Below are 10,640 nucleotides of genomic sequence, written 5' to 3'. Positions count from 1 at the left end.
TGAATTATCAGTCTTTGTTCTTTCATTTGATTTTTGCTTTCTCATCAGTTCCACTGTCAACAGGACCATTTTCAGCAAGAAGGTAAAACCCGGTATCTCAAGCTTATTTGGAACTGAATCACCATTAAAATTCAACCCACTGCTCAAAGCAAAAGATTCCAAAACAGAACTCTTCACACGATCATAAGTCACAGAAGCATATAGAACACTGCTTTCCGACAATGGTACTGATGAATACCATGAATGAAATACATAAGCTCCAATAGTGGGAATGAAAGTGCCACATTCAAGGCTTGAGGGTGAACCGATGCCAGAGCTTCTTCTGGTACAGACCTGCAAGAGATCAGTATCATTCTTCCAGCTCGGGATGATACGTGTGCAGTGACTCTGGGTATTGCAAGGTGGCCATGCATGCATATTCTGGAGCTGAGTAGCCAAAAATTCCCTTTATGCATTTTACACACATCAATTTTTAAATAAAATCATAAACTTTTTTTTTCTTTTTTCTGTTGTCACTTGTGAAATGCAGTAATATTTTTATTAACATTTTTTAAAAGATTAATTTAGGGGGAAATTAATGAAGTTAACGTTTTTTATAAATTTTATAACAAGCTAATTTGCATTGATAATAGAAAGAAAAAGATGTAAAATTATTTGTTTTACCATGCCATGTTAAACTAAAATAAAATGTACTAAAAATAATTTAATAATTAAGCCAAAGTGATGAAACTTTTTATTGAAAAAATATATATAATCTAATAATTAAGTATTATTGTAAATGTACCATTATTTAATCAAGCATTCAAATCCAAATTGTTTAAAATTTTCAAAATCATATGAGAATCAGAATCTACTTTTAAAATATTAAATATAAAATTACAAAACTTTTAATTTAAAAAAATTAAAAACCTTTAATTTATTAGAAAAGTATATAAAACCAAAAATTGTACATAAACAAATATAAAAGTTGAAAAAGTAAAAGTTAATAAATTAAAAGAATGAAAAATAGATTAGAATGAGAAATACAATGATAAGTAAGTATATTAAATAGATTTATAAAAGATTTTACTTGTTTTTTATATCATTGTTTAAAATTTATGAAATTATATTTATTTAAATCCCAATTATATATCATATTAATTTGGATTCATTTTGAAATGAACTTGAGATTTATTTTTTTGAGTGATTTTTTGTTTTTTGCTTTTTAAATTTTTCTAAAAAAAATATAATCTCCATTTAGAAAATGTGTTTAAAAATAGTTATTAGAAACAATTTTTTTCTAATATTTTATATAACACATATTTAGAATCTAAAAGGTTTTTAATTTGTTTTTTGATATTTTTTAATGTTTTAAAAATATTATTTTTAATCATTCTCCTTTTTAAAAACAACTATTTTGGAAGAAAAGTCATTTTCATTTCTTATGATCTTTAGGTTAATGTTTTGCATTAGAGTTAGGGCTAGGTTTAGGATTAGGGTTAGGGTTTAGGGTTAAGGTTAAGGTTGGGATAAGGTGTATTTATGACACAGGTTCGTTCCCTGCAGTTCTCTCAACAAGTCTGAAGTATGTCATGATTGACTAAAATTTTGATGTGGAGGGTTTTTGATTAATCTTTTATGGGGTGGGTTTTTAATTAATCATTTATAAGGTTTAATCGAAAATGTCGAAATTGGGTACGTTTCCAATGTTCTATGGGCTTCAATGGGAGATTCATGTAAAATCCGACACTGGGCTTTCCTGAATTGCAATTTGCAGAGGTAAGAGATAGCCGAAACAATTTCATAAAGTTCCAAAGCCTTTAGATTTAGGTTATTGCACTTTAATTTTCTTTATTGTGTTATATTAAATTATAGTTTTGGATATAACCCGGAATAAGATAACTGAAACTAAAGGTTTCTGGCAAGAAGTTGAGTCGGTGGAAGGGGGAGAACACCCTGGACAATAAAGAGATTTTGGTGGGATCGACGCTTTGGACTAGGTACGTTTAACAAGAGCAATGTTCTGTTAGTTTGATTCTATTGGTTGGGAAGCTATTTGCTAGGATTCTCAAGGGTACTTTTCTAGGGATTCTGATTCCTATTTTTGTTTGTAGTTAACTTTCTTTTAAATTTATTATGTTTCCTACAAACGAAGATTCCACCTAAGACATAAGACTCCATGGTGGTGCAATATTTTTGGTCTTCAACTATCTCAAGTTTCATACTATCTATTAATTATTCCTACTCATCTGAAGCAATTTCCTAGTGAGTTTTTGACCCTGATTTTATAGGGTTTCTAACCTTTTGTCAGTTTTTGTCTAATCCTTCTAGATATGTTGAAGAATTATATGATACGAACATGCAAATTCAGGTTAAGAAAAAATTGAGGCCACTTTGGGAATTTATATTTTTAAATTTTTTTAGTTATTTTACCAACATCATGGTAGTATTAGTGATAAATGGTTTTAGATTTCTCAATTATTGAAAAAAAGGGTAAGAGCCATGCCCCTACTTTGATGGATTTGAGATGAGGTTGGAACCAATAAAGTTTGGAATTTGAATTGTTATAGGCTATCATTTGTTTCCCAAATTGGATATGGATATACTTTTGCCTCGTATCATTTGGGGAATATTTATATCAATAATATTGTGTCATTGTAGATGAGGTACTTTTCAGAAAAGAAAAAAATATATATAACTAGTTTTACAATCATGTTGGTTAAAGAGCGAGGAGGAGTGTGCCTACTTAGGCCTGCACACACCCTTCAATCATATTGTTTCTTTTTCTCTCTCTCAATGCAAATCGCTTTCTTTTTATCTCTCCCAAGGAAGATTATAGATACAACTTGATGATGAGTAGTGGAAAATTTTTCATGGTGATTGAGACTAACATGGACATTGGGTTGAAGTATTTCCTATAACTATGATAGATTGTCGCTTTCATTGAACATAATTACCTTTTGTATTTTTTTGCTATTATAATCATAGACCGTATGCATTTGAGGTTTTATTTATGATTTATAATGTCGACCAACTTTCTCATCCATCAATTCTCCTGTTTTTAGATTTTACTTCATGCATCCTATGGGTCTACTATGTGTCTACTTTCTAAATATTTGTTTTTTGTTGAAATGAGGGTTCCTACGTTTTTTTTGTGCTGATTGGTACAAGTTGAAATTATTACAGTTCATCTACCAATGACTTAAATGTCACGGTCTAGATGGCTCTGTTATGAACCTTAGAGCTTTGCATCAACAATTTCGATGTGATCCTTTATGTGGCATGAAGCTCTTTTAGGCAAGATAATTGGTGATGGTATCCAATTATTTGTTTCAATTGACTCACTTTTTTTTAATATATTTTTTTTTCAAAAATATAATAATTTATATAATATAATAATATAATAATATAATTTATATAATAATTATATATTTTTTTCTATTAATTAATATAATAATTTATATATATTTTTTTCTAAATAGGCATTTATAATTTATTTATTTTAAATAAATATAATTTATTATATTATATTTATATTTAATTTTAATTAACTAATTATATTTATATTAAATATAGTATCAATTGTTTTAATAAAATTTATTTATATATTTAAATAAAAATGTGATAAATTTTAAACTTAAATTAAACTTATATATATATACCACTTACATATAATATATAAAAAATTATTAATTAATATAATAATTTATATATATATATATTTTTCTAAATAGGCATTTATAATTTATTTATTTTAAATAACTATAATTTATTATATTTTATTTATATTTAATTTTAATTAACTAATTATATTTATATTTATATTAAATATAGTGCCTATTGTTTTAATAAAATTAAAAAATATATTTTATATCAAATTAAAAATATCAATTATTTAATTTCATATATTATTATTTTTTAAATAATGAAATAAGTATATTTAAAATCAAAATAATATAATATTTTTATTTAAAAAATTAAAGTTATATATAAATATATATAAAGTTAAAGTCACAGTTGGTGACTACGGCTTTGACCATTTTTAAAAAAAGTCAAAACCGTAGTCACCAACTACGGCTTTTAACTTAAAGTTAAAACCGTGGTTGGTGACTACGGTTTCTAAACATTTAAAAAAAATAAAACCATAGTCACCAATTACGGTTTTATGACATGACAGCTTATGTAGCACAAACGCACTAAATTGGGTATTATTTTGGAAACAATGTTAGTTTTTGGAATTTTTTTTTAAAATGTACTATTTTGGGTCAAAGCTCCATAAATTTAGTGGAGTAGTAGGTTTCATCAGAGACCTGTAAAAGTAGAGCACCTCTTTAAAAATGTAGAAAGGCCTAGGAAGTACAACATTTACAGTGAGAGTTGAGAAAATGAGCTAAGAAAATTAACGTTAGGGCTTTTCGAGGAGGAAGAAGACTACTAAGACAAATCCTTATAGCAAAATGAAGAAAAAGAATGCTACTACGAAAACAAATCCGATTATGATGGCGAACACTATCCACGTCGTATCGAAGGACGTTATCACGTTTGCTCAAGAAATTTTCGGATCATCTGGTTAGATTAAGAGGAAACGAGATCCTCAAGCTCTCTATTTTGACTCACTTTGGCTAGGGTCGACTCTGTTGAAATGGGGTTCTCTATATCTTTAACTTAGAGTTTTTTTGTTCCAATTCATTTGGCTTGCTGATTGTTGCCTTTTTGGTTAAGCAAGACTGGTAGCAAAAGGGTACACTCAAACTTATGGAATTGACTACACAAAGACATTTGCACTTGTAGCTAAGATCAACACAGTTCGAGTATTACTATCTTTAGCTGCAAACCTAGATTGGCCATTACAACAATTCGATGTGAAAAATGCCTTTCTGCATGGCGAGTTATCTGAAGAAGTATACATGGATCTTCCACCAAGATGCATGGTGTTAGAAAAGCAATGTTAGAAGGTGTGCAAATTGAAGAAGTCATTGTATGGGTTGAAGCAATCCCCGAGAGCATGGTTTGGAAGGTTCACAAAGTCAATAAGAGCTTTTAGCTATCGTCAAAGTAATTCAGATCACACTTTGTTCCTGAAAAAGCAACATGGTAAGATTACGATACTCATCGTATATGTGGATGACATGGTAGTTACAGGAAATGATCCTAAAGAAAGAAAAGCTCTGCAAAATTATCTATCTAGAGAATTTGAAATGAAAGATCTAGGTCCTCTGAAATACTTTCTTGGGATTGAAGTTTCTTGATCAAGTGAAGGAATTTTTCTGTCTCAAAGAAAGTATGCCTTAGATCTTTTACAGGAGACTGGAATGTCGGGATGTCAACCTGTTAATACACCAATAGAAGAAGGTCTGAAATTGTGTGTTAAGCCTAATCAAGTATCAACCAATAAGGGAAGATACCAGAGACTTGTGGGGAGATTAATGTACTTAGCTTATACAAGACCAGATCTTGCTTATGCATTGAGTGTAGTGAGTCAATACATGCATAATCCTGGAGAGCAACATATGAATGCAGTCATGCGTATTTTGAGGTATTTGAAGAATGCTTTTGGGAAGGAAATTTTGTTCGCTAAAAATGTTGATCATCAGAGTATAGAAGTATATACTGATGCTGATTGGGCCGGTGCAGTGGATAATAGACGATCTACATCTGGTTACTTTACCTTTGTAGGTGGTAATCTTGTGACATGGAAAAGTAAGAAGCAGAATGTCGTCGCCCGTTCAAGTGCAGAAGCGGAATTTAGAGGTATGGCTCTAGGACTTTGTGAGGCATTATGGCTAAGACTTCTCTTACAGGATTTAGGTTGCCTATCTAGGCAACCAATCCGATTGTTTTGTGACAATAAAGTCGCATGTGACATTGCTCATAATCCAGTACAACATGATCGTACAAAGCATGTCGAGGTGGATAGATTCTTCATTAAGGAAAAGTTGGATGATAAGATTGTGAAATTGCCTAAGATTTGATCAGAAAATCAATTGGCCGATATCCTCACCAAAGCTATCTCAAGTCAAGTGTTCCCAAAATTTTTAGACAAGTTGGGCATGTGTGACATCTATGCACCAACTTGAGGGGGAGTGTTGAGATATTAGGAATGCTTTCCTTATATCATTCTTTCCTTATATCATTTAGTGTTGAGATATTAGGAATGTTTAGATATTAGGAATGTTTAGATATTAGGAAAGTTGAGATATTAGGAATATTGAGATATTAGGATATTAGTTGTTATTTCCTTATATCATTCTTTCTCATTCTTAGAATGGTGATTACCCTCTATATATACTCTGTACATGAGCAAATGAAAGAATTAATGAAAAAACTATCATTTATCAATTTGAAGACATCCAATAGTCCTTCTCCTGCTTCGAACAATCCCTCTGCCACCCCATGGCAACCAAGAGCCCATTATGCCTCCAACACTCCCAACCACACATCTTGGCTCATCGACGGTGGCGCATCTCACCATGCTACAACTGATCTACACAATCTCTCCATGCATACTCCATACAATGGCTCGGATGACATTATGATTGGTGATGGCTCGGGTCTCTCCATTACTCATATTGGTTCTTCCTCTCTCCACACAACTCATAACACTTTTAAATTGAACAATGTTCTCTGTGTTCCTACTATGAAAAAGAATCTCATTTCCATTTCTCAATTTTGTACCTCAAATAATGTCTCCATTGAATTCTTACCAACTGCTTTCCTTGTAAAGGACATTCAAACGAGGACAACACTTCTGAAGGGCAACACTAAAGATGGCGTCTATGAGTGGCCGATATCTCCACCTTTGCTTGCATTTTCCAGCCGCAAAACAACTTTATCTGAGTGGCATCAAAGATTAGGACACCCAACTTTCAAAATTCTGAAACAGATTGTTTCCAAAAATAAATTTGATTTCTCTTCTTCATTATCCAATAATTTTCCATGTAATGCTTGTTTGAGTAATAAAAGCCACAAATTGTCATTTTCTAAATCCACCATTGTCTCTTCTTAACCCCTTGAAACTATCTTTTCTGATGTTTGGACATCTCCTATTATATCAAATAATGGATTAAAATATTATGTCATTTTTGTGGATCACTTCACCCAATATATTTGGTTTTATCCTCTTAAATAAAAGTCATAAGTCAAAGATATTTTTATTTAATTTAAAGCAATTTTTGAGAAACACTTTGATAAAACCATCAAAACACTTTATTCGGACAATGGTGGTGAATATATTACCCTTGCCCATTTTCTTTCAACAAATGGTATTTCTCATCTCACTACACCACCTCACACACCTGAACACAAAGGATTTTCAAAACGTAGACATCTTCATATTGTAGAAACTGGACTAACCTTACTCTTTCATGCATCTCTTCCTTTAAGTTATTGGCCTTATGCCCTAGCCACAACAGTTTACCTAATAAATCGCATGCCAACACCCATACTGAACCTTTCCTCTCTTTATGAAATTTTTTTTACAACAACTCTTAATTACTCAAAACTCAAAATTTTTGGTTGTTTATGCTATCCCTGGCTTAGACCATATACTACCCACAAACTCCACACTCGATCCAAACCATGTGTCTTCCTTGGATACTCTTTAACTCAGAGTGCCTACTACTGCCTTGATCCATCCACGTCTAAAATATATGTTTCTAGGCATGTTAAATTTGTTGAGTTTGTCTTTCCCTTCCGTCATATCTCTGCTCCTTCCTCTTATCCTCCATCAGATTCCATTGCTACTTGGCTTCCACCACCCCTTCGCATTCCCAACTTGCCTTTAGTACCACCACTCAATCCGTCATCTGTCGTGGACGCTCAACAACAATCCCCCAGTGCCGCTTCACCACCACCAGACCTGCCTGCCACATCACCTCCATCACCATCACGTGAACCTTCACATCCCCACAATCCCTAACACCCATCAACACATATAAGCCCACATCAGCTTCAGCCACAACCCACCCACCCCATGACTACTAGAGCCAAAAATAATATCCGCAAACCCATCACCAAACCGAATTTTCACACTCAATTAACCAAAAGTGATGATCATGAACCACCCACCTTGACCCAAGCTCTCAAAGATCATAAATGGCGTCGAGCCATGTCTGAAGAGTATGATGCTTTAGTAAAGAATGGCACATGGGCTATAGTTCCACCGGATAGCAGTCAAAATCTGGTTGGTTGCAAGTGGATTTTTAGAACTAAACGCAAATATGATGGCTTTATTGACAGGTTCAAGGCCCGATTGGTGGCAAAGGCTTCCACCAACGTCCTGGAATAGACTACCACGACACATTCAGTCCCGTTGTAAAACTAACTACTGTCCGCATTGTTCTCAGTATCGTCGTCAGTCGTGGCTGGTCCTTAAAGCAACTTGATGTTAATAATGTCTTTATTCAAGGACATCTATCAGAGAATATATACATGGCACAGCCACCGGGATTTGTTGATAATGACAACCCCTCTTATGTCTGCAAACTCAACAAAGCAATATATGGCCTGAAACAAGCCCTTCGGGCGTGGTACCATGAACTCAGAAACTTTCTTCTATAGTTTGGCTTTCAGAATTCATATGCTGATACATCACTCTTTGTCTTTCATGCTGATGGCCACATTATGTATCTCCTTGTTTATGTTGATGATTTAATTCTCACAGGCGATAATGATACCAAAGTTAATCACTTCATTGCCATCCTTGCTCGGCAATTTTCCATCAAAGACCTTGGTTTACTAACTTACTTTTTGGGTGTGGAAGTTGTCCCAAACAAACATGACTTGTTACTCTCACAAAGGCGATATATTCTGGATCTCCTCACTCAAACCAAGATGCAAGATGCCAAGACTATTCCTACTCCCATCCCAACCAGTCCGACTCTCATGTTAAACTCAGGTTCTTCTCTGTTTGATCCCACTGAGTATTGCCAGGTAGTTGGGAGTCTCCATTATTTGCTCATAACAAGACTAGACATCGCCTTTGCTGTCAACAAATTGTCCCAATATATGCACTGCCCAACAACTGCATATTGGTCCTTTGTCAAACGCCTACTACGTTATCTTGTTGGCACCGTTGATGATGGTTTACAACTCTACAAAGACTCTACTCTCAACTTGCATGCATTCTCAAATACCTCTCTCAATCTCCAAGCCTTTTCTGATGCTGATTGGGCAAGGGACAAGGACGTTTTTTGCTCAACTGGTGCTTACGTTGTTTATCTTGGTAAAAATCTGATCTCCTAGAGTTCTAAAAAGCAACAGACTGTTGCTAGATCCTCCACTGAGGCGGAGTATCGCTCAGTTGCAAATATAGCTGCTGAACTTAATTTCATTTGTTATCTCTTGACTAATCTTGGTATTTCGCTTTCCTCCTGCCCTGTCATTTACTGTGATAATATAGGGGCCCCTCAACTCTGTTCCAATCCATTTTTTCATTCCCGTATGAAGCATGTTGCAATGGACTTTCATTTTATCAGGGATCAAGTTCAAAATGGAGCTCTTCGTGTAGCCCATGTCTCCTATGAAGATTAGCTTGCAGATGCTCTTACCAAGCCACTTCCACGACAACGTTTTCTTCAACTTAAACACAAGATTGGACTTCTCTCCCGAGCTTCATCTTGAAGGTGCATAATAGAGATAATCAGTTGCTTGACTTAGTTATTCATCTCAGCTTGACTTAGTCTTTCATATCAGCTTGACTTAGTCTTTCATATCAGCTTATTCAAATGTATTTAATTGTATTTATCTATCATCCATAGATATAGGATTCAGTTTGTAACCTTCTTAATTTGTAGGATCTTCAACCACTCTTGGATATGTATTTATACGTTGTTTCATTAATGAGAAGTATTTAGCTTTGCAATCTGTTAGTACTTATTAATGAAATATTCTAACAAATAAGAGTTGAAATATGTGATATGAAAGAAATATTTTTTTTCTTGAAAGAATGAAATATTCTACTAAAACAATATTTGAAATTTGTGATTTGAAAGAATCATTTTTTTTTTCTGAAATTTATAATTAATGGAAATGCACGCATAAAGCACACTCCCTAAGTGAAAATATTTGTATAGGTTAGAAAAGATAAATAATTACTATGAAACACATTTTTTTTCCTAAAAAAAATGATATATTCCATTGAAACAATAACTAAAATTTGTGATTCGAAAGAAACATTTTCTTTTTCCTAAAATTTGTAATTAATGGAAAGTTGCACAACCCTCTCTTATTAGACAATTTTCATGGGTATTTGAGGGGAGCCTGAAGCTTCCGTTTTTTTCGACTGGGGTTTGAAGGAAGAGGGGTTGAGGAGTGAATGTGGTATGAAGGGAGAAGGAAACTGGTAAACGAATAGGTTGTGGGTTTTTTGAGGAGTTTTCTCTCTGGTATATGGGAGGTTAGCTACAACAGAATACGGGAAGGGTTGTGCAACGAAAGAAAATAGTGAAGAAAAGGAGTTTGAAAGCTTGATTTTCGAGAAGGCGAGAAGTTGTGTTGGCGCCGGAAGACAGAGACAAAGCAGTAGACTGTAGAGAAAGGAAGGAAAATTAGTTGAGTTGCTTGGTATAATTTCTTGGATTGAAGGGTATTTTTGTCCGAATAACCACCCACCTACCTTAATCTGATCAAACAAAAGAAATGATAATGCATCTTAAAATACT

The sequence above is a fragment of the Vitis vinifera genome, chromosome 5, assembly GCF_030704535.1.
Source record: "Vitis vinifera cultivar Pinot Noir 40024 chromosome 5, ASM3070453v1".
NCBI lineage: Eukaryota > Viridiplantae > Streptophyta > Magnoliopsida > Vitales > Vitaceae > Vitis > Vitis vinifera.
Note: the sequence above shows the minus strand (reverse complement) of the source record.